Here is a 23,883-nt window from a genome sequence, read left to right as displayed (position 1 = left end):
TATTTTAAAAAGAAACTCTTTAGAGATTTCCATGGAAATGACCATAGCAGAAGCTTTGAGCCTGGGTGGGGATCAAAGAGGATTCTTTGAGTATTTTGACCACAGGTGACTTATTGTTGCGACTTTCTTAAATTTGGTAATTTTTGTGAGGATTTGGAAATCAAAGCTTAAGCTGAATAACTGATACTGGGTCTCCTAACATTTTGCTTGGATTAAAAGGGATGAACTAGGAAGAAAATCTCAACATCTTCCTGTTGCTACTTCAGTCTGCATATTATTTTATTTAATCACATTTTAAACGGATGAGCTTTTCATTTTTTACCTAAGAAAATAGCTGGCACTTCATTTTTCTTCATACCGAATAAACCATTAAGTGTTTTTGTTTCATTGTAATTGAAGTGTTCTCATGTGAAGTGTTCATCATGTATTTTTCAATTTGATAAATTTACTGCTTTTAGATGCAGTTTATAATTTAGCTGATATTAGGTATTTATGAGTTTATAATTTGGAATGAATCCCCAAAAGAAAAATCGAATAATATCCAAAAGAGCAGCCAAAATCAATAAAAAAAAAAAAAACAGCAGTTCAGCCTTAGCGTACATGACATATATTCTATGAAGAAGCCAAAAAAACTTTAAATGTATTTTTTTTTAATTGGTATTAAAAACCAGTTTTTAATACAAGTAAAGCTTTTTAGGAATCCAAAAGAGCAAAAAAAAAACAAAAAAACAAAATCGAAGTCGCCCATTTCAACTGTTCTAAAGGTGACAAAACATATATAGGCAAAAGGCATTATGAAAAAAATAAGCTTCTAAGTTCAAACTTATATTAAAAGTTTTTATCCAGATAACTGACGAATTTTGTGATACGGTATTTGAAGTTTTGTATGTAGTAATGCTCGATGAAAAAAACTACTAATTTTGATAATTATTTATGTTAAGAATACATAGCTAATAGATAATTCAACTGTTGTGCAAAGGTTCTGAAACGCCATTTCGTTTCTACCAGATTTCTACTTCTCTTGATGAATAACGAAGAAGACCAGTTTCCAGCCAGCGACTTGTGAAGTTTTGAACTCATTAATAGGCTCGAATTTGTTGTAAATTTAAGTTGTGATTTGAGAAAGACTGATGAAAACATTAATGTTTGAGGTCAACATTGATCGCGCCGGCAGTACGCGACCGACATCTTATCGGCGGCACGGCGCGGTGTGGCACACTATGTTTGGCCCCGCCGCCACCGGTCTTCCCTCATCGGCGCGGCGCTGGGGTCTAGTTCTGATCATGTTTCTCACGCTGTCTAAACACAATTTCCTCTCTCAACATTTCCTTAAACTTTCGCCTTAATACTCTAAGCTATTTTTTGGAAATCCATGATCGAACATCCCCTCTTTTCTTAATGGAAAACTTTATATGTTAACCATGAGCAACTTAAGTGACTTACAACCCTTGTCACAGGGGCTGCAGAAGAGGGGTTGTCATCCTCAGAGCCAATTTTATTTCCCAGAGAGATTAGTTCTCCAGAAAGAATTTTATTTTGAATACAATGGTTATCTTAAAAATTTTGATCGGATGCATTTGAAGGAAAAGGACATTGGGGGGAGGGGGGTTGGGGGCAAGACTTTTCCACGGGGAGGGGAAACGCCTAGCACTCTTTTCACAGTTGAAAAAAGTTTGGAAGAATTTTGTTTTGTTTTTTAAGAGAAAGAAAGATTATTGAAAGATAAATTTCCGAACTTAGATTAAACTATTAGAAGCTATAGTGACGCTAGTGGTCAAAAACGGTCATGAAATATAGGCACTCCGAAAGACGGAGAAGGACCTACAAGATGGTTTTCAGACGATTTGTCTAAGGATTGTTGGGGTAAGCGTCCGACTGACTTTATTTCAGACATAAATTTCTACGAACCGGAAACGGAAAAATAAAATGACTGCGTCAGGGAATTACAGTTATTGTAAATACTTCCAACTGACTTTTTAATTTAATAATACCTGGTGGTGCTGACTTTTGTATGTTTCATCAAGTTTTTTGACAAATGAATAAAATGCAAAAGTTTGACAATAACATTATTAAAGATGTAGTCAGTACTTTCAAAGATATCTCTCGTACCTAATAATAAATGAAAAGCTAGTTTATTTTGCTACTATCTGAAAGGCAAATAAGCAGAGTAAACCCAGGCGTAACTATGCAAAACAAAATGTTCAGAAATATAAAACAAAGATACCAACTATTTGAAAAATAGATAACCGTGTTCAAACAGAGACTCAAGAATTTGTGTGGATATCATAAATAAGAGATTTATTGTAATTTGAGCCTTTTCTTCCTTTCAAAAAATCAACTATGAAGTTTTGTGCCCCTCAAAAAGGTGGGCTGCCAGTTAACCGGAACACACTCAAGGATTGCGTCGTCTAAGATCTGACAGAAACCGGTTTGCCTCTGACGGAAATCGGTTACGATTTGCTCATTTTGGGTAAGAAAACTACGATGTAGGTATATTTCAGTTAGATATTTAATATTTAGAAGTTGTTAGGGGTTGGTTTAAGTTAGGTTGGGTATTTAATATACCCATCATGTTTTCGTATATTTAATTAGGATAACCTAACTTCACTACTTGGGTGTGTTCCGTTGAACAGACAAATACTCCACCCACATTTAACATTCACTTAATTAAAAGAAAGATTACCTCTCCTTCCTGTCTTTCACCGGGAAGAGAATCCTAAACTTGACTCAGAAATATTTCTGATCTTTTATAGAGCTCAGTTTTTTAGTATATGCGAATATTTTTATGACTTGATAAACTCAGGCTAAGAACACACTATCAATCTCAGCCTTTAATTGGCAAAAACCCATGAAAAATCAGCATTTGACTATCTTCTTTTTATATTAGAAGTTTAATAATTTTCAATCAAGCGAGAGATCTTTCCTCGCTGCTTATGAAATTCTAATTTCTTTTATTTGGTATCTCGACTGCAGATTCTTGCTGATCGGATGCATTAAGCGGCTTGTCATAAACAATAGACTTCTTTTTATTGAATTTGAAGAAAGTTAACAAGCTTGAATCAACTATTACAGGTGCTATATTTGGTCAGTCAATATTTTATGGCAAACATTCTTGGCTTAGTTGTAGTTTTCAGATAGTGTTATTACCCATAATTTATCCAAGATTAAACATTTATGTAATCATAATATTGTTCTTATAGAATCTTTCTATTGTTTCTAACATCATGTTGCGCCGAAAATCGGGCAATTTACTGATGATAATATATGCTTTAAGACGTTACCTGCAATGTGGTGCTAATTTTGATTCATTAGATAGTTAATTTTAATTCCTATATCTTTGAGATAGGCATGCTGCATTTTTAGTTTAAACAAAAGAAAATAAAGAGTAAAAGTGTACGAAGAAATAGGGTGAACTATGAGCTTGGTATTAAACAAATTATAAACATAACGTAAATGCCAACATAATTAGATGAGCAATTTTGTTTATTTAATTTATGCCTGCTTAGAGAAGAAGGCAAAGAAACTCTAGATGAAAAACAGGTGCCTTTTTATTACTTTGGAATAATTGGCAACAATTTGCAAATAAACCTGGACACGACCTTGTCTTCTTCATATAAATTAGACTCATAAAAGTCAAACCTTCGAATAGCATAAAATCTCAGCTGCTGTCCATTTAGCACTTTTACTCAAAACAGTTTTGAGCTACAAAGGAAAACTTGGCCCGCTAAAATACAATTATTTCGGTACTTGTGTATTATCCCGAATACACTCGAAAAGTAAAGTTTGGTTACTTTTAATGATATATACCAAAACATGAAGAGAATATAATACTTTAGAAACAGAATTATGGAAACTACAACAAAGAATTATAGAAAGCAGGCCGCCAGAACGCATTATATTAAATACCTAACCTAACCCCTAACTGCTTCTATATATTAAATCTTCAATCATAATATACCTGCATCGTAGTTTTTATCACTCAGAGTAAGCTAATTATAACTGGTTGCAGACAGATAAACCGAATTTTCTCAGATCAAGCAGAGCAAGCATCTCGAGTGTGTTCGGGATAATACTCAAGTACCATTTTCATGCAACTAAATCGAAAAATGACGATTTTTCATGAAAGTAAAACGAGCAGAAACCAAACCTCCAGTGCCAAAGCCTCAAGACGAGTTGCAGCCACTTTGGCCCATGGTTCATAGCTGAGGAGCAACAAAATTGACAATATCAATAGGATTATGTTCAAACCCACTAAGGAAGAAAACAAATTTCTAGATTTCAATCTTTAGGAAATTTATTTGACATAAGCTACTTTTACGGATGTTGGTGACAAGAATAGACTTCCTTCACAAAGGTGCAATAAAGTAGGGATACCCAATATCGTAGCTGTAGCCGTTGGTGAGGATTTTTTTACTGAATTTTTGTAGCACAGCTCGTAATTAAATATATAAAAAGGAATTTTCAAACCTCTAATAGAGGTCAAATCAGCTATAGACCACGGAAAAACAGACTGAAACTCAAGCTCTTAGTTTCCATCAATCTTGGTTAGGATTTGACTGCCTTCCGTGTAAATTCTCAATGACAAGAGTTAAGGACTCTATCCTCCTCCTCTTTCGAAAAACTTGAATCAATCCTTAACTTGGAAAAGGTATTACAAGAATATTAAATGATGACTAATGTTTGGTTGGAAGACAACCGTTATTAGTAGATACTCCGATGACAACAATTAGAATTTCCTGACCCCCCACCTTGCAAAGGTCCAATAGGCCCCGGACCCCCCAAAAGATAAACGGCATAAAGGTCAGATTCAGTACTTCCAAAGAGATAAACTAGGACATTAGCTGTTACTTCTTGTCAAGTAGCCTGACATTGAGGAACCTTTATTGAAGATGCTATTACGGCGAAATGTGAGGAACCCACCGCTTTAGAAAGGTCGGATCATATTTTGACCAAAAAAAGCCACACCTTTTATTTTTTACCAATTGAAATATGAGAAACCGTTCTGATAGAAATCTCAATAACAAGAAATTATCCAACGTCCGTCTTCACCCTCCCTATTGTCCAAAGAGGTAGAATAGGCTCTGCGCCCATGAGACCATATTTTGGACACTAGTTCCTTCCTCCCATCAAGAATTTATCGTAGTGGTAACCCACTCAGGGTATTTCATGTTGACAAGAATGAAGACACCTCTCCCTCCATAAAGGTTTGTTTAGATTTATACCCCGTAGAAGGATATGCTATGACAATTAGCCCACTCTCACCTTCCGTCGAGTTCGGTTGACATCAGACAATCCATTCTTGTAGATGTCCTGATGACATGAATTTAGGAGTTTGAGCCCGACTTTACTTTTCTAATCAAACAGCTCGTTACAAAATAGTATAGATAAGTAGAGACTCGTGCGAATAGTAACCGAAAAAACTATAGCGTAAGGATCGAGGTAGTCACTAGGGGGACGAACCCCCTCATATACGAAAAAAATAGTAACCGCAAATTTATAAAAAAAAAGTTTTAATAACAATATATACATAAGAACTGCTTATTTGTATTGATTCTCAAAATTTTCAAATAAGGGGGAGGGGGGAGATCCTCAAAAAGAGAGGTGGTCTTCATGAAAATTACACCTTCAAATTCACCATATCGGAGATCCGTATTAACGGGAATTAAAGTTTCTGTCTACGAGAGTTCAAAATTTTCTATTTTTGACGAAAAGGGTGACCACGGTTGCGTTTTTATTTGTTAGTTTTTTTTTCCAGGTGTAATCAATTCAATCGAATTATCCTGGAATATCGGAAGACGGCTCAGTCAGACGGAACTTGGATTTTCAAGCGCCCTATTAAAGTAGAACAAGAGATTGTGGCATAGCAAGTGCTGCCAGCACTGACCATACGGACCGCATCAGGACTGACCTAGAATATCGTAATACGATTTCAAATGTAACTTGGAGGTTATCGTCATTTTGAAGTAGCAAAAGAGATTGTGCCACACTGAGTTACGTTTTCTGCCATTATGTGACGTGAAACATTAATTTTTGCTCAAAAATGCCGAAAAGCTATAAAGTCAAAATTTTAATAATAGCCAACAAATTCAAAATTAATGAAAAACTATATATTGGGCTCCCCAGTTTCAGAGGCAGTATTGTCGTGCGGGGGTGCTTTCGTTCGTAAAAATGCACATAATCTATACAAAAGGAGGTGTGAAGAGGAGGCCATGGATAAAATTGCCGAGGTTCTGGAAGGTGTAGCTTGACGACATAATAGTAGAATATTGTACTGCCGTGGTAATAAATTGAAAGGAAGTAGTCGATCAGGACTTGTTCCAGTTAACAGTTAAAGATATGAACGGGGCCACAATCAATGGTAAGGAAAGAGTTAAAGAGAGATGGGCATAACATTTTGAGAATGTACTAAACCGAGATAGTGTTGCAGGAAAAGATATAGAGGAAAATGAAGAAATTTCTGATACCTTAGATGTGAAGGAAGATTTTTTTTTAGGAAGAATTAGCGGCAGTACTAAAAGGATGGAAAAATAATAAGGCTCCAGGTGCTGATAATGTGCTTAATGAGTTTCTTAAATATGGTGGTTCTGAAGTTAGAAATAAGTTATTGAAGATTATGAATATGATTTTTGAAAAAGGAGAAGTACCTAGCGATTTTAGGAAAACCTTAATTAAACCACTGTATGAGAAAGGTGATAAGAATGAGTGTGGTAATCATCGAGGCATTAGTCTGGTCTAATACCTCTAACATTTCTTAGTAATATGATACGCTTTAGACTGAGAAATGCTGTAGGCAAAGTTAAAAGAGAAGAACAGTGCGGTTTTAGAAAGGATAGAGGATGCGTCGACCAAATTTTCACTCTTAGGTTAATAATTGAGAAGTGCCTGAGTAATCAAACACCTTTGGTCCTCAGTTTTATAAATTATGAACAAGCGGCAAATTCTGTTGATAGTAGGTATATTATCCTTGTATGGTATACCAGACAAACACATGAGAATATGAGAATAACACTCTTGCGGTTGAGGTAGGAATTGAGGTTAGTAGCTGGTTTCGTATTAACCCTTTCCGGCACGAATTATGAAATCGTCAGAAAATTTCGTTTTTTTACGTTTCCTATGTCCCTGGGCTTAGAAACCGACAAATATTGAACTAAATGAAATTTATTCCAACTATGAAATGAAATATAAGGTGGTGTCTGGTAGAGACCACTTTGAAACATGTGGAGAAAAAACCTCATTTCTAGTGAAAAGAACTAAATCAGTTCTTTGTGTAATTCATGCATAATGGAACTTTACAAACTGAATATTACCATTTTGTGCGATGGGGCTCAATCTTTGTACTACATTGAGAATATCTTCTTGAAGTACCCTGAACAGGTAAGTGTTTTGATTGATCCAATCTCTTTTCCGGAGGAATGTAAGGCTTGAATTTGGGGAAAACTTCCAATTTTACGGATGGCCGACCTTTCTCACCCTTGCACGAATAACTTCCAACCAAACCAGGGACAATGCGGCATCTAAAGTCCTTCAACCTCATCTTGTTAGCATCTGGTATAGTGGACAACTTGAACAAGACAAAGGCATTGATCGTTGTAATGTTGATGAAGTGCCATAGTAGGCGATGCCACCACTTTCTGCTTATTTTGTCTATCCCATAGAGAGACTTCAACATATCGGCTTTGTCGACGCATCCCATAAACTTGTTGTACTCGACGACCGCGTTTGGGCATTTAACTTGGGTAATAGATCCATCTTTCTCCTTCCTACCGATCTGTGTCATTTCTCCTCCTTAATGAATAGTCAAAAGGAGTTGTACACATCGTTTGTCCTTCCAGCGTACACAGTGGATTCCATCTGAACTCACAGCATAGTCCCAATCACCTCGTCTCAGCTCTTTTTTGGCCTTGAGTTTGGGTAGACCTTTACGGTTTGCACGAACTGTACCACAGCAGTAGAGCTTGTTGTTCTTCCTTTTTTCCACGAGGTTTACTGAACTGAAGAAATTGTCAAAATAAATGTGATAATTTTTGCCTTCCAATCCCGTGGTAAGATCTATAACTACTCTTTCTCCAAGTCCAAACTCTCTAGTGTCAGCTAACTTCCAGGTGTAGACCTGAAAATCGCAAACGAAACCGTGCATGTCTGCTCTGACCCAAATCTTGTAGCCTCTTTTTATGGGATTCATAGGCATATACTGTTTGAAAGCATGCGTTCTTTGAATTTGACCATGCTTTCGTCGACGGGATGCTCTTTGGTAGGCTTGTAAGTCTTTCGAAAGCTTGAGCGTAGTTTGTCAATCAGAGGTCTGATCTTGTAGAGTGTGTCATAGTTGTCACTTCCTTTCCGGGGTAAGATCAATTGTCATTGAGATGAACTTGAGCAAGAAGCCAGCTGAAACGGCTTATATTCATCAGCTCAAAGATGTAATTATCTCTGAGTTCATCGGGACTTGACCAGAAATATCGATGAGATAGTACTGTCTTGACACCCATAAGCATATTTATTGCTAAAAAAAACTTTCATTTCATCTCGAGTAATTAGGGTGAACGAAACACCTTTCTGGGTAGCATATAAGTTTGTTTGAAACACGATGTGGTCAATCAGATCAAGAATTTAGAATATAAGAATGAAAAAGAGCAAGTTTATTTATGGTTTTAGATGCTAGACTCAGTTTTGTGGAAATTGCTTGAGTTTCATTTTTTTTGTCGAGCTATAATTTTTTAGCATATGTTGCAAGGTGGTCATTGGGGATGACCAACCTCTCACGTACAATATCTCCTTATCGTGCTTCATATCTGAAACTGTGATGCTACTAACTTGTACTCTACTACACAAAGAACAAACTGACAGGAAAACAATATTAGAGATACTACTATTTCCAAGTATTTTAAACTTTCTTAATAAAGGAGGCACACTTGTGCCTCTATAAAGAGGCGACCCACCACAATGTTAAGCGATTTCAGGTCCTAGAGGTCTCAGAGAGACGGCGGAAATCGCATTTTGTAGCCCTAGCTCAAACTAAGAAACTTGCAAAATTTCATCCTCCTCCGACTTTATCTTCATGGGGTAAACTGGGCCGGAAGTTTCAACCCTCCCACCACAGCCCCCCGTTATCGTTGTGCGATTGGGCTGAAATTTAGAGGTTAATTTTTCCTAGGGACCAGAAGCTTATCCTCGAAATTTTATCTGAATCCGATTATTCCTTTCCTGTATTCAAAAAAATAAATATAGCCACTTAAACTTCATCAGCATCATTTCTTTTTTTTCTTAGCCCCGCCTACAGGCAACAGTTGGAACCTGATCTAGGTGAAAAAGAGCTCAATCGAAGCAGAATTTGACCTGTTAGGGCCTTTTGATATTTTCAGACCGAAAAAATTATCCCCCGAATTTACATTTACGAGAAACCTCGTTTTCCTATAAGAACCCGCTATAAGCGGGCTAGCCCGCGAAAACGCGGGCTCGTTTTCCTATAAGAGCCCGCAAGCGATTTCCGGTCCTAGCGGTCGCAGAGAGACAGCGGTAATCGCATTTTGTAGCCCAAGCTCAAACTAAGAAACGTGCAAAATTTCACCCCCCTCCGACTTTATCAAGGAGGCACACTTGTGCCTCTATAAAGAGGCGACCCACCACAATGTTAAGCGATTTCAGGTCCTAGAGGCCGCAGAGAGACGGCTGTAATCGCATTTTGTAGCCAAAGCTCAAACTAAGAAACCTTCAAAATTTCATCCTCCTCCGACTTTGTCTTCATGGGGTAAACTGGGCCGGAAGTTTCGACCCTCCCACCACAGCCCCCCTTTGACGTTGTCCGATTGGGCTGAAATTTAGAGTTTAAGCTTTCCTTGAGCCCGGGAGCTTGTCCTCGAAATTTCAGCTCAATCCAATCACTCCTTCTTTGTTTTCAAAAAACCAAATATAGCCACTTAGAATTCCTTTCTCTTTTTTTTTGTTATCCACGCCTACGGGCCAGAGTTGGTAACTGATCCGGGTGAATGAGAACTTATTTGAAGCAGAATTTGACTTCTTAGGGCCTTTTGATATTTTCAGACCCAAAATAGTATCCCTCAAATTTACATTAACGAAAAACCTCGTTTTCCTATAATAGCCCATGTTAATTTTTCCTACCACAACCCCCCTTTAACGTTGTCTGATCAGAATGAAATTTGGAGGATAAGTTTTTCTGGGGCCTGGGAGCCTATTCTGAAAATTTCAGCTCAATCTGATAACTCCTTCCTTGTTTTCCATAAACCAAATATCAAGTTTTATGGGGATTTGCTTGCTTTAAAAAATAGATTAACTTTACTAAAAAACAATTATAATTGTGCCTCTTTAGTCCAACGGTCAAGACTCCTGACTGTCAGGCGCAAAACTCGGGTTCGTTTCACCGTCAGAGGAAAATTTTTATATACTGAATTTACAGTTTAAAAAAGAAACTCAGTTTCTTTTTTAAATAACTCTTGACATGATCAGCAAACAGTTAGTCAAGCAATAATAAGTAATAAACTGTACAAAAACGTGCAGAAATTATTTGAAAAAAACTACGTTTTTCAAAGAGTTAAAGAGGCTGAGTTACAAGGTCGAACCTTAAAACGTACAGGGATTAGGAGGCACAGATGGGGGCTGCCGCCCCCAAACCCCCGCTTTCGCAGCCTTCAAATAAAAAAAAGTTTTTTAAACTGAAAGTAAGGAGCGACATTAAATCTTAAAACGAACAGAAATTATTCCGTATATGAAAGGGGCTGTGCCCTCCTCAACGCCTCGCTCTTTACGCTAAAGTTTTTATTGTTTAAAAAAAAGAGTTGTAAGAACGTCAAACTTTAGCGTAAAGAGCGAGGCGTTGAGGAGGGCTTAGCCCCTTGCATATACGGAATAATTTCTGTTCGTTTTAAGTTTTAATGTCGCTCCTTACTTTCAGTTTAAAAAACTTTTTTTTATTTAAAGGCTGCGAAAGCGGGGGTTTGGGGGCGGCAGCCCCCCAACTGTGCCTCCTAATCCCTGTACGTTTTAAGGTTCGACCTTGTAACTCAGCCTCTTTAACTCTTTAGAAAACGTAGTTTTTTTCAAATAATTTTTATTAAGAAACAGCACTAGGTGTCAATTACGCTGCCTATAAAATTGTGCCCGTCAGATAGCGTTGCTACGCATTTGCTAGAACAGCGGTTTCTTATTTTCACCCCATACGGATCATGGTAAAAAAATATGAAAAGGTGGTTTCACGTTGGAACTACTTCGTCGGAAAGGGTTAAATTAGGAGTTAAGCAGTGTTGTGTTCTATCCCCTTTATATGGATCATTTTGATGGACTTTCTTTTAAGGAGCACAGGAAAGGCAATGGAAGACCACAGAATCAAATGGGAAGGAAAAACTCTCCTGGACTTAGATTATGCCCATGATTTAAGCATCCTAGATGAAAGTGTGTGCAAAATGAATTAACTTTTAGATTTTTGCAAGTTCAGGGTGCTAGAATAGGTTTAATGTTCAGAAGACTAAGTCGCTAAGGCTAGGAATAAGTGAAGAAGAAAAGGTGATGTTGGGTAACGAAAAGATAGATCAGATGGACAGCTTTACTTACCTTGGTAGTATTATTAGTAAAAGACAGTGAGAGCAGTGAAGACGTTAAAAGTACTCGTAGAATAGCCAAGGCTCAGGGTGTTTTTCACAGTTAAAAAAAAGTTTTTAAGAATAGGAAGATAAATCCAAGATTAGAACATTTGAAGCTACAGTGATGACAATAGTCACATATGGTTCTAAAGCATGGGCGCTCTGAAGAGCAGATGAAGATTTGCTAGATGTTTTCCAGAGAAATTACCTGTGGATTGTTCTGGGTACCCAGCTAACTTACTATATTTCAAACAGCAGGCTTTACGAAGAGTTTTGTTCAATCCTGCTTTCTAGGGCTATAATGAAAGAAAGGTTGAGATGGCTAGGGTACGTTCTGCGGATGATAGATTGCCAAAGATTGTCCTTTTCGGCCAACCGTATAGGGCTAAATGGGAAGCAGGTCGTCCACGGTTGGAGTGGAAGGATGACATAAAGAAAGATTGAAAGTAAATGGGAATTTCCTTGGAGGGTGTAAAGAGGGGTGCTTTAAATAGATTGAGATGGAGGAGGAGCTTGCGTAGCTGTGTGGGCCTCAGGCAGCTTGGTATTTCGGTGAGTTGTTAGTAGTAGTAGTAGTAGTTGTAGCTACCCATATGTTACTATGGAGAAGGGGTAGCTTTTGCGTTTGGTCCCATTTTCTAACTCTAAGTGAGCCTTCATGTGAATATGGAAGAAGATTTGGGAGACAGGGCTAGAAATGCCCTGTCTCTTCATTCTCAGGAACATTTTTGGTAAGGAAAAATCAGGAATTAAGTAAAATTGCCAGATATAAGGTCAGAAATAAGAAATAAGGCGCTGAATATAGTACCAGACAAATTTAGTAACCATTTTTTAGTTTTTTTATTTTGCAATATCAGCCACAAGTTAATAACTGTTAAGTCAAACTGTAGTTTGTTTAACGTACTCTTACTGCATTTGTAAAGGGTGATCTCAAAAGCACTTAAATACCGCCATTAATGTATATCACACTTGTGGGAAATATGTACCTTCCGTGTTTCGATTTAGGATAGGTATTTGACAATTTAAGATCACTCTACAAATTATTCCTGAACGCTCACGAGTTGAAAACGAGGCAACATGTCTAAATTTATAGATTTATCTGCAAAGACTTTTTTTCAATTGGGTTGATTGTTTGACCTATGGTACTTATCTCGAGGGAATGCAAGTGGCATTCCCGTCTGGAGGCTTATTGTTTATATTTATCGACCGACCTGACTATAATGACTATCTCAAATTGGTACTGGTGCATTTTGGGGGCATCGCTATATACTGTATCAAGGAAACCAGTCACAAAACCCGTCAACCGGGCTATTTGGAAGAGACCGCTATAGATAAATGAATGTAAAGCCGTGGTTTCTCCATGAGTTACAATACTTAAACGATTGTTTTTTGGAGTTTAGGGGGGAAAAAGGTACCTAGGTTAGGTTAGGTTACCTATTTAATATATGCTATGCTTTACCCCCCCCCCCTGCTGTGCAAACGTACAACCCAAATTTGTTTCTAAGCTATTATATATTCATCCTTTATTTTATTTCATTAGCATTAACCAAAATTGACTTCTTCGGGGTACCCGCATAATGCACCAGTATCTCGAATTTTATTCTTATGACGATGATGTTTCGTAAGAGAAGCTGGGTACACAAAGTGTGGTTGGGTTTTTTGAGCAAAATGGTACTGTGTCTTGGAATATGACATCGAAAGTGCCATCTCTCAACTTAACGTGATCAGGCAAAAAAATAAAAAAATAACATGGTTCACTACGCAAATGCCAATACGCTGGCTGTATTGAAACTTAAAGCTGTAGTAATATAAGGGCGTCGAAAACAATTTTTTATTTACGAGTAAGAATTATGGAACAAAAACGCATTGAAGAAGACGTTCTGTAGTATAGTAATACGATCTGACCAAATTGATATGATATTTGGTACATTGCCCTATGCATTAAATCAAAATATGTTTGCCTTGTTTAATCAGGGCTTGGTTAATATTTTATTTGGGGTTAAACCCCCCCCCCTACCCAATAAAACTGTTCTTGTTTACAACTATAAACCAGTGTATATCTTCTGCAACATTAGACTCTCGTCTTTATCTTTGCGTTTAATCAGAGGAGGAAGAAATACAGCTCTGTTCTTTTATAGTTCATATTTCCGAGCATGAAAAAGATTTGTGATGCATACAATTTATTATCTAGACTTGAATGTCACCTGCCCCTTTTTGCTACAGCATTAGAGTACGACAGTTGTTTTGTGCTTTGTTGAATTCTGAGTCCATCTGCCTTTCCATGTAAGTCAACATGTACACTGCTTGATTTTGATAAACCGTCTCAATTTGTTCTGCGGTTTTTCTGGAAAGTGAAGCGTGGTTTTTTGCCCCGTTTTTTCCACTTATAACAAGCAAATACGATTTTAATTGTTTGAGAATTTAATGATTCAGCGGTAGAAAAACAGTTAGGATGCTATTCTCGTGTAGAGTTTCAACTGAAGTACTTTTAGATTCAGATTTCAAGCGCAAACTTAAGTGAAAGGTCGTTATTTAAGGAAGCGCCAGGGTCAGGACCGTATCCAGGATTTTTTTTCAGGGGGCGTTCTACGCTAGGAATTTTTGGTACTTGCAAGAATCTGGGTACACACGCGAGAAGTGAAGTTTCGTTAATGCTAATGAAATAAAACAAAATAGGATGGACATATAATACTTTAGAAACAAATTTGGGCTATATATTTGCTCATTAGAGGGGTGGAGGTAAAGCATAGCACATATTAAATACGTAACCTAACCTAACCTAGCTACCTTTTAGTCCCCCAAAACCTAAAAAAAAGCGAGAGAAGAGTAATAGATTTTGTGAAGAGTCATAGAGCCCCTTTCCCATGAAACCCTATATTTTCATGATTCCCCCGTAATTCCTTGTGTTTTTCAAAAAATTGTTCGGTTTTTCATCTTATTTTTCTTTGAACCTACACCTTCTTATGACTTAAGTGGGTATGCCAAGCCTGTATCCTGTGAAAAGGGCCTTGATGACCATGCTTTGACCCCTTGTGTCCTTTACTTTCTCCGGGTTTCTCTCCGAAGCAATTTCTGAGAATTTCTGAGGATTTTTCCGGAATTTTTATATAATTCTGCTGTTTTTGCACCCTTCTTATTTGAGCCCCTTCGAAATAACTGTATGTGTATGTGCCTGTTTTAGTTACTACAAACTAGGAGACATGATCTACCAGAATTGAGAATCCTTTCATTGTTAGCACAGTAAGTGGGGAAGAAAGAACACTGGAAGAAACTCAAAGGTTTGAAAGCTCTCGTGAGGTTTCAGTAATTTTGCAAAAAATTAAGCTTTTCTGATGGAAGTAAAGCATGAAGCTGAAACTTAAAGCACCACAAATTTTATCGATCCGCAGTTAATGCTACACATGTCTGCAAAACTAGCTAAGAAACAGTGACTCGTATGTTTTACTGTATGTGTAGAGTTTTAAAGAACTGGCACTTTACTGAAAACACAAAACCCGCCCAATAAAACACAATGCTCTCTTAGGAGCAGCATAGTCCATAAGTAGACTACCAAAATAAAAGACTTGTTTACAAGGCTCTCAACCAGGGTTGCCACCCCTAGTTGTTTATCACTATTTCTAGGGATTTTTATGTTGCTTAGCGATTTCTTTCTAGCTAGTGATTAAAAGTAATTTTTGCTCTAAAACTAGTGATTTTTTCCTATATCTTGTGATTTTTCCTGGTATAGCGTTTAGACTCATGATTCAATCGAATAAATCATGCAAGAAGCTAATTAATAAAAAAAAAGAAAAAAAGGAATTCACTACTGTTCCTAGTATGTTCCAGATTAGCATTTATACGGATATAACGCCTTTGAAACTTCCGATTTCCCATTATATGTCAATATCTGATATAGACCCGAGAGCGTTGTCATCAAGATAACAGGTGAAGCTAGTTAATCCCAAATTGCAAAAATGTTTTATACTTCCTATTTCACAGCCTTTGTCCAGGTTGAATTTTTGTCTCAATATTTATGTTTTTTTCTGTAATCTGTCAGTTCTAAATTAGATTTTCTTATGTTAAAACCTTTGAAAGTGGAGTGAATGGTGGATACGCATAGACCCTCTACATCTCCAAATAAAACAGAAATGGAGGCATTGAAAAATAAGAAGGTAGGCATGCGTTAAATATAATTTTCTAAATGAATAAAGACATCATAGGCAAAGCAATCGCGCTGCCTAAGTAAAGAACGATGTTAGCACAAATTATTATTTATTGGGGTTAGACCAGGGTGCTTTGTATCGAAGGAGCTATCGTAGAAACTTCGAAAATGGCTCATTCGAATTTAAATTGGAGTGGCTAGTGCCCTTTTTGATAGTCGAAAGTGATTGGAAGGCAACTAACACCCCTTCCACGCCCACCATTTCCTCAAACACATCCAATCAAAATTTTTAGATAGCTATTTTGTTCAGCATAGTTGATTTCCAGATAGAAATTATGTTTTTGAGGACACTCCCCCACAGCCCTCAGGGCAAGGGCTGTAAGTTATGCCCTGGGGGCATATAAGATTCTTATAGAAAGCGTTGTCGTAAAAACTTCAAAAAAGGCTCATTCGATTGGAGATTCAAAGGGCTAAATTTCTAAAAGGGCTCATTTGATTGGAAATTGAAATTGCCCTTTTTAATAGTCGAAGGTGATTGGAAGGCAACTAACCTCCCTCTCACGCCCACCTTTTCCCCAAACACATCCAATCAAAATTTTGAGATAGCCATTTTGTTCCAAGTAGTTGAAAGTTCTGGAAATAAGGTTTTGAGAGTGACACCCCCCCACAGCCCTCAGGGCAAGGGTTATAAGTTATGCCCTGGAGGCATTAAAGGTTTTCTCTGAAAGCGTTGTAGTAGAAACTTCAAAAGGGGCTCACTCGATTGGAAACTTAAATGGCTAGTGCCCTTTTTAATAGTCGAAAGTGATTGAAAGGCAACTAACACCCCTTCCACGCCCACCATTTATCCAAACACATCCAATCAAAATTTTGAGGTATTCATTTTGTTCAACGTATTTGATAACTCGGGAAATTAGATCTTTGAGGATGATAACCCCTAGAGAGCCCTCGGGGTAAGGGTTAAATGTTATAACCTTGGGGCATATAAGGTTTTTATTGAAACCTTTGTCGTAGAAACTTTAAAAAGGGCGCATCAGTAGGGAGGATTCTCTAATTTCAGGGGGGACAAGATCACAGCCAATCAGAGGACTAGAATACTGCCAGTACAAGATCACACGCCTCTTTCTAGGCCAATCAGAGGGCCAGAAATTCTGGGCTAAGTGATATCACTTGGTTTATGTGAACTATTAGCTTAAATTTTAAGTAATTTCTTTGTTGAAATCAAAGTACCGTACGCATTATCTTCTATGACACAATTTCATCTTGTGAACATTCTTTATAATGTATTTGTTTCAAACCTGAGATAACAATTCGTTTGAGAGCAAGTTTTCATTTTTGCTAATCTTCAGCTAATTGTATTGTTAATAAAGACGATAAGATAACCGTTTCCAAAAAGTATGTCTCTAATAAAATTTAGTTCATCTGTAGTGTAGGAATCAGAGCAAATGTTTAGGGCATGATCGACCAGAGATGTAACAACACCTCTTTTAACTTGTGTGGGGGGGTGATTGGATTTAAAATGTAGATATCAGTTATTTTGTGTGTGTTTTCTGTAAATTGTTAAATCCAGTTTATCAATGCTACGAATAATTAATACATCCAGAAACGGTAATTTATTTGCATTTTCAATTTCTAAGGTAAATTGTAAATTTCGGTCATATGTATTAAGGTGATCTAGAAAGCCCCTAAGTTCATTTTATCCATAATTCCAGAGCAATATTACATCACCCATATAACGCCCCCAATAGACATGTTTTAAAAAATATGAATTTAAGGCCCAATTTTCAAGGTGTTCTACATAAATGTTCCCTAATAACCCGAATAGCGGTGCTCCCATAGAGAGAATATTTAATAGAGGAAGGGGAAAATGATATGCACTCCAAGTTGAAAAATGGTTTTAGGAGGAATATATGACCTTTTAGGGATCTCCAACATCCTGAACCTGAAAATGTGTTCTCCAACATGCTGAATCTGAAAGTGTAATTTTCATTGAAATTATTCGAACTTTTAAGGTTAATTTAGACTAGGTTACGTGCACGCACGTAAAAATGGTTTTAGGAGGAATATTAAGAAAGGAACGTGTATTGAAATTATAAAATAAAATTTTTGAATAATTATGGTTTGTGTAGGGATATACAAAAAGTGGAAAAGTAACTCTAGGAGGAGAAAAAGACATGTACTTCAAGTTGAAAAATCCTTTTAGGAGGAATATTAAGAAAGGAACGTGTATTGAATTGAAAGAATAAAGACGCTGAATAATTTAGGTTTGCGCAAGGTTGTAAATAAGTTCGAAAGGTAATGTTGGGGGGGGAGAAAGATGTGTAATTATAGTTGAAAAATCCTTTTAGGAGGAATATTAAGAAAGGAACGTGTATTGAATTGATAAAATAAAACCTTTGAATAATATTGGCTTGTGTAGGGATATGCATAAAGTCGAAAAGTAATGTTGGGAGAGGAAAAAGATGAGTAACTCCAAGTTGAAAAAATGGATTTAGGAGGGAAATTAAGAAAAAACATGCATTGAATTGATAAAATAGAGCCTTTGAATAATTTTGACTTGTGTTGGGATAAACATAAAGTCGAAAGTAATGTTGGGAGGGGAAAAAGATATGCACTCCAAGTTGAAAAATAATTTTAGGAGGAAAATATGACCTTTCATGGTTCTCCAACATGCTGAACCTGAAAGTGTGTTCTCCAACATGATGAATCTGAAAGTATAAATTTCATGGAGATTATTTGATCTTTTAAGGTTAGTTTAGACTAGGTTACATGCGCGCACGTAACAATGGTTTTAGGAGGAATATTGAGAAAGGAACGAGTATTGAATGGATAAAATAAAACCTTCGAATAATATTGGTTTATGTTGGGATATACATAAAGTCGAAAAGTAATGTTGGGAGGGGGAAAAGACATGTACTCCCATTTGAAAAACAAAATTTTATGTTGAGTACGATTTATCCATTAACATTTATTTTAAAGATATAATTTTAAATTATTCTAATATTTTTTGTTGGTTTTAAATAATTCAAGTCGAAAGTCTTTTTTGTATGGTTCCATTATGGTTACAACACGTTGAAAAACAAAATTTGGTGATAATTACTAGACTTAAAGCAACATGTATTGAAATAATAAAATAAAGCCTTTGAATAATATTGGTTTGTGTTGGGATATACATAAATTCGAAAGTAATGTTGGAAGGGGGAAAAGATGTGCACTCCAGGTTGAAAAATGGTTTTAGGAGGAATATATGACCTTGTAGGGTTCTCCAACATTCTGAACCTGAAATTGTGTTCTCCGACATGCTGAATTTGAAAGTATAATTTTCATTGAAATTATTCGACCTTTTAAGGGTAATTTAGACTAGGTTACGTGCGCGCACGTAACCTAGTCTAAATTAACCTGAAAAGGTAAAATAATCTCCATGAAAATTATAGTTTCATATTTTTGTTCTTTTCAAGCTTGATTTGCATATTCAATTTAAGTTTTACTCGTTTTAAGATTGATTTATTCATTTACATTAATATCTATCGTATGTTTGTTTGCATTGATTGTTCATTTTATTTTTGTTCGTTTTATGTTTCATTTATACTTCAATAGCAAAATATTTTTTTCGTTTTAAGCTTGATTTTCATTTGGAATCTAAGCATTCCTCGCTTTAAGATCTGTTTATTCATATATATTATTACTTGTTGTTTGTTTTTGCTATGATTTTTATTTGATTTCTGTTCGTTTAGGGTTTCATTTATTCTTTAATAGTAATTTCTGGTCGTTTTGAGTTTGAATCTTAACAGGTATTTGTATCTGCTGAGCTAAAGTTCAGAATTGCCTTTACTTTTCTTTGAAACACTTATTTTTTGGATTTTTTTTTTAAATTAATTTAGTAAATAGCGATGACTTTGTCACATTTTCCCCCAACGCTACTTTGTATAGAAAATGTGGTCACTGAAACTTCCGAGGTGAGGTTCATATGATTGAAAATTGATAGTTCTAATGCCCTTTATGAATCAGAAATGACTGGAGAGGAACCAGTCCTTTTTTCCCGCCCTTGTTTGCTACCCCTCTTTAGTTTGACTTTTTGTCCAAATTTCCTTAAGAACGACTCCTGAAACACAAGGCCCATTTAGTTAGAACAATAAGAATCATTTTTTTCAAGTACTAAAAAACCTTAGTGCGAAGAGAAAGGTATCGAGGAGGGGCCAACACCCCTCAAATACGTAATAATTTCCGTTTGTTTTAAATTTTGATGTTTCTCCTTACTTTCAGTTGAAAAGCTTGTTTTTTTTTATTTAATAGGCTGTAGGAAACGGTATTTGAACCCAGAATTCAAAGTTGCAGGAAAAGCATCTTGAATTGACTTAACTTGACTGTTCATACCAAATAATAATAGGCAGTAACGTTAACAAACCACTTGAAGGACTTCAAATTTCCATACACATTCTGTAGGCTGAATTCCACATACTTAACTTTTTCGGAAATGTACGGTCAGTCAACTTTTAAATCACGTTGTCGATTCTTGCCAATATTAATGTTTTCAGTGATCAATAAAAAAACTTTTTCCAAAAAAGAAAATTTTCAAAGTAAAGCTTAAATTGTTTCGAGGAGCGTGTTTTTTTTGTCATAGCAGTAATAACAGGAAAAAAAAACAAAAAAAAATAATATCGCAAGGCTAATCAAGCCTTACAAATCAGAATTTTGCCCTCAGACCCCTTCCCTTCCTCTCACAGCCGCTAATGATTAATTAATTGCTTGAATATACGTGGCATTTTATTGAAAGAAATTTCAACTTTGAACGATGTGGTCATATCCTCGAAATATCAACAAAAAAAAACTAAAAAGATGTTAATTTGTTACATCTTTATTAAAGATGTTTTTATTAAAGATTTAAAGATGTTCATGTTATTATAACTTTATTACTTAAATTCAATTTTTTGTAGCCTAACCTCCCCAAACGAACGAAAAGATATTCTACCTTCATCCTTCACTCTTAATGCTAAGCCATTTCAGTGCTTTTATTGAAAGTTTTTATGGGGTCAACAAATGTAGCTAATGATTAATTGTAAGTGTTTAATTTACACATTTCCTCGAAACATTTAAATAAAAAAGTTTATCCTTTAGACTAAATGCGCATAGATCAGCTCTTCTGATCTTGAGGCATTGTTGAAAGAGAAAATAATTTTTTGTTTCACCTGTCTCACCAGATAGTTTCCTAGAAAACGTACTTTCTAAATTTTTCTTAATATGAACCATGGTTCACTCTTTACTAGGTTGCTCCTACTGCTGCAACCATGATGAAGAGGGACACAGTTTTGGTGCCACCCTCCACCAGAATTCTGAACCTTTAACGATTTTAGAATGTTTCCTACATTTTATGTTATTGTAACTTCATTACTTAAATTCAATTTTCGCAGTCTAACCTCCCCAAACGAACGAAAAGATATTCAACCTTCATCCTTCGCTGTTTATGCTAAGCCTTTACAGTGCTTTACTGAAAGTATTTGTGGGCTCAACAAATGTAGTTAATGACTAATTGCAATCGTTGTATTTACACATTGCCTTGAAATCTTTAAAAGAAAAAGTTTAACCTTTAAACTTAATGCGCATAGATGTTCTGGTCTTGTGGCATTGTAAAAAAAAAGAAAATATTTTTTTCTGCCATTTCAGTGCCCCTGTGTTACAGCTTTTGTTTTTAAAGCATTGGAGATAAAAAGTTCAACATGAGCGTAAAGAGCGCTAGGTCGGGCCAAGGAAGCGTCAGCCTCCCTCCAATGCGAAATAGTGTCCGTTCGTTTTAAGTTAAGTTTTAATGTTCCTCTTTATTCCTATTTGAGTAAAGCTTGTTTTTTATTTTAACTTCTGCTGGTTTTTACTACCATGCTCAGGGTTACATTAAATGTGAAAAGGCCATTTTCATTCAATTTTTTATACCCTCCCCCCTGTTCCTCCTTAATCCACCGCTCTCTGTGCTAAGTTTTTAGAAAAGGCGTTCAGCTAAGCTTTTCAGTAAAGCTAACGTCCACTTAGCCTTCTAAATACCAGAGCGTCATTTTAACTTTAACGTACTGAAAAACAAATACATTTTAGGTATTTTCTCTTTTACAACGTAATTAAATCCAAACAGAGATTTTCAGAAATGAACATAACTACATATCAGACTGTCAATCGACTTTTATTAGTTCTTTTTATTAATTTTGATCATTATGCTTATTTTTCCTCTTTTTTCGTAATGTTGTGCAAATAAAGAAACACAAAATTATTTTCGGGAAAGTGTAAGTGACGCTTTGGTCTTTAGAAGGCTTAGGGGGCGTTAGAGCTTCTCCTGTGTGTGGTAATTCTAATTTGTTTTAAATTTGATTAATTTTTTTTTGTATTTTATGTTCGTTTTGGGTCTCAATCGTTTATTGGTAGTGATTTCTGTCCCTTTTGAGCTTGATTTATTTTTTGACTTTATTTCTCCTCGTCTTTGATTTAATGTAGCTCTCTACTTATCTTCGAAAAACTTCTTCTGTGGATAAAGTTTTTTAATTAATTCCCATAAAACAACAGTTTTTTATGCATATATTGTTATAAAAACTTCCTTTTTATAGATACAGGCTCAGGAATCATGAGTGCCAAGCCTGCAATTTTTGTCCGAAAGGAGGGGGGGGGGAGAGGACAACTATTTTTACAGAAATGTCTGGGTTTTTTTCCACTTTTTTTTTATACATAACCAAATTTTAAACTTATTATGGGTTTTTATTCTTGCAAAAGAAAAGGGGTCTCAGGAAATGTGGTCCCAGCACCTCTTCGTCTCTGCAAGAGTCAAGTTATAAAACAAATTCCTCAACTTTCGAAGAATGTGCGAAAGATGTTATTTTAAGTTTTAATTCTTGATAGAAAGCTACCCGACATTAATCCTTTAGTTAACTTTTCAAGTCAAAATTCATTTTCAGTTTCTTTTCTCTCGCCAAGCACTAAAATACAAAGAATTGCCCCCCAAAGTGATATTAAGTTTGTATTCTTGTTTTGGAGATGTTCCCTGGTATTTCCTATTTGTCGGGAACCTTTTTAACTTCATTTTATCTAGTTAATAAGCAGCCAAAAACTTCGCTACTTGGAATTGCCTCTACAAATCTTTTCATTAGCGCTCCGTCATCTTTTTATTTATGTGGAAAAAGCACGCAACACTCTTTAGTACAATGGGTTAGTCACTAACCTTAGAGGCGATTAGTAAGAATCAGCAGGGGCTTGACTTCTTGTTTTTTTACCTTGAAATGATGTTGCCTTGTAATAAATGTCTATTTAGCTGTCGTGCAATTTCATAGGTTTTCTCATCAGCAGATATTTCACATCGATATTGCTGTATTTTGTGAATATTTCTAAGACTTCTTCTCTGTAACGAGATTATTGTTGTTTAGTATGTAAGTAATAAATTTAACCTTAGCAGAATGTACTTTTTTTCTTAGAAAGTTTAAGCTAATTTGAGAATATCCATATTGAGGATCAGTTCCATCAAAAGTGATTGGATTAAAGACGTGTCTTCCTAAAAACTAACGGTTAAACCGTTAGCAATGATGAAAATAGACCGAAACAAAGAATTAATTAATATAAATATAAACAAATGAATGATAGTTAACTACTCTTTGGGTACATACTAATATATTGACAATCTTAAAGCACGTACCCAAGATATTTTAAATTACTATGAAGTTGTGAGTCGGCAATAATTTCATTTTTAGGAATAGGAGTGTCAACCCTAGAGTTTCAACGATTTATGAATGTTCTGTTGTATAAAATTCGCGGCAAATAGTATTCATTCACAGAACATGGTATAAAGTAGTCAACATGGCGCTTATTTCGAATTCATACTCCTTGTGTTTCTATCGCCTTTGACGCATATTAAATATATAAAAAACAAGTTTTTTCCAACTGAAAGTAAGGAGCAACATTAAAACCTAAAGCGAACACGAATATGAGGGGGTTGCTCCTCCTCAACACCTCGTTCTTTACGCTAAAGTTTGAATTCTGTTTCAATTCTTTAAGAACGACTCCTGAAACACTATGTTCTTTTAATTAGAACAATAAGAAGTACTGATAAACTTTAGCTAAAGAGCGAGGTGTTGAGGAGGAACAACCACCCTCATATATGTAATAGTTTCTGTTCGTTCTAAG

General features: G+C 35.9%; 1 protein-coding gene across 1 annotated transcript in view; it reads right to left on the bottom strand.

Moving 5' to 3' along the window:
* LOC148955184 (TELO2-interacting protein 2-like) overlaps nt 1–22,950 on the bottom strand; it is a 66,719-nt gene extending 43,769 nt beyond the window's left edge. The window contains exon 1 of the mRNA XM_089100701.1: nt 22,928–22,950. The gene's annotated coding sequence lies outside the window, so the exon portion shown is untranslated. The remainder of the gene's footprint in view (nt 1–22,927) is intronic.
* Nucleotides 22,951–23,883: the final 933 nt, after the last annotated feature.

Source organism: Artemia sp. Qi Xiang Cuo, chromosome 2 (genome assembly GCF_049724085.1).
Source record: "Artemia sp. Qi Xiang Cuo chromosome 2, ASM4972408v1, whole genome shotgun sequence".
In the NCBI taxonomy this organism is placed as follows: Eukaryota; Metazoa; Arthropoda; class Branchiopoda; order Anostraca; family Artemiidae; genus Artemia; species Artemia sp. Qi Xiang Cuo.
This window is presented reverse-complemented; position numbering and strand designations above follow the sequence as displayed.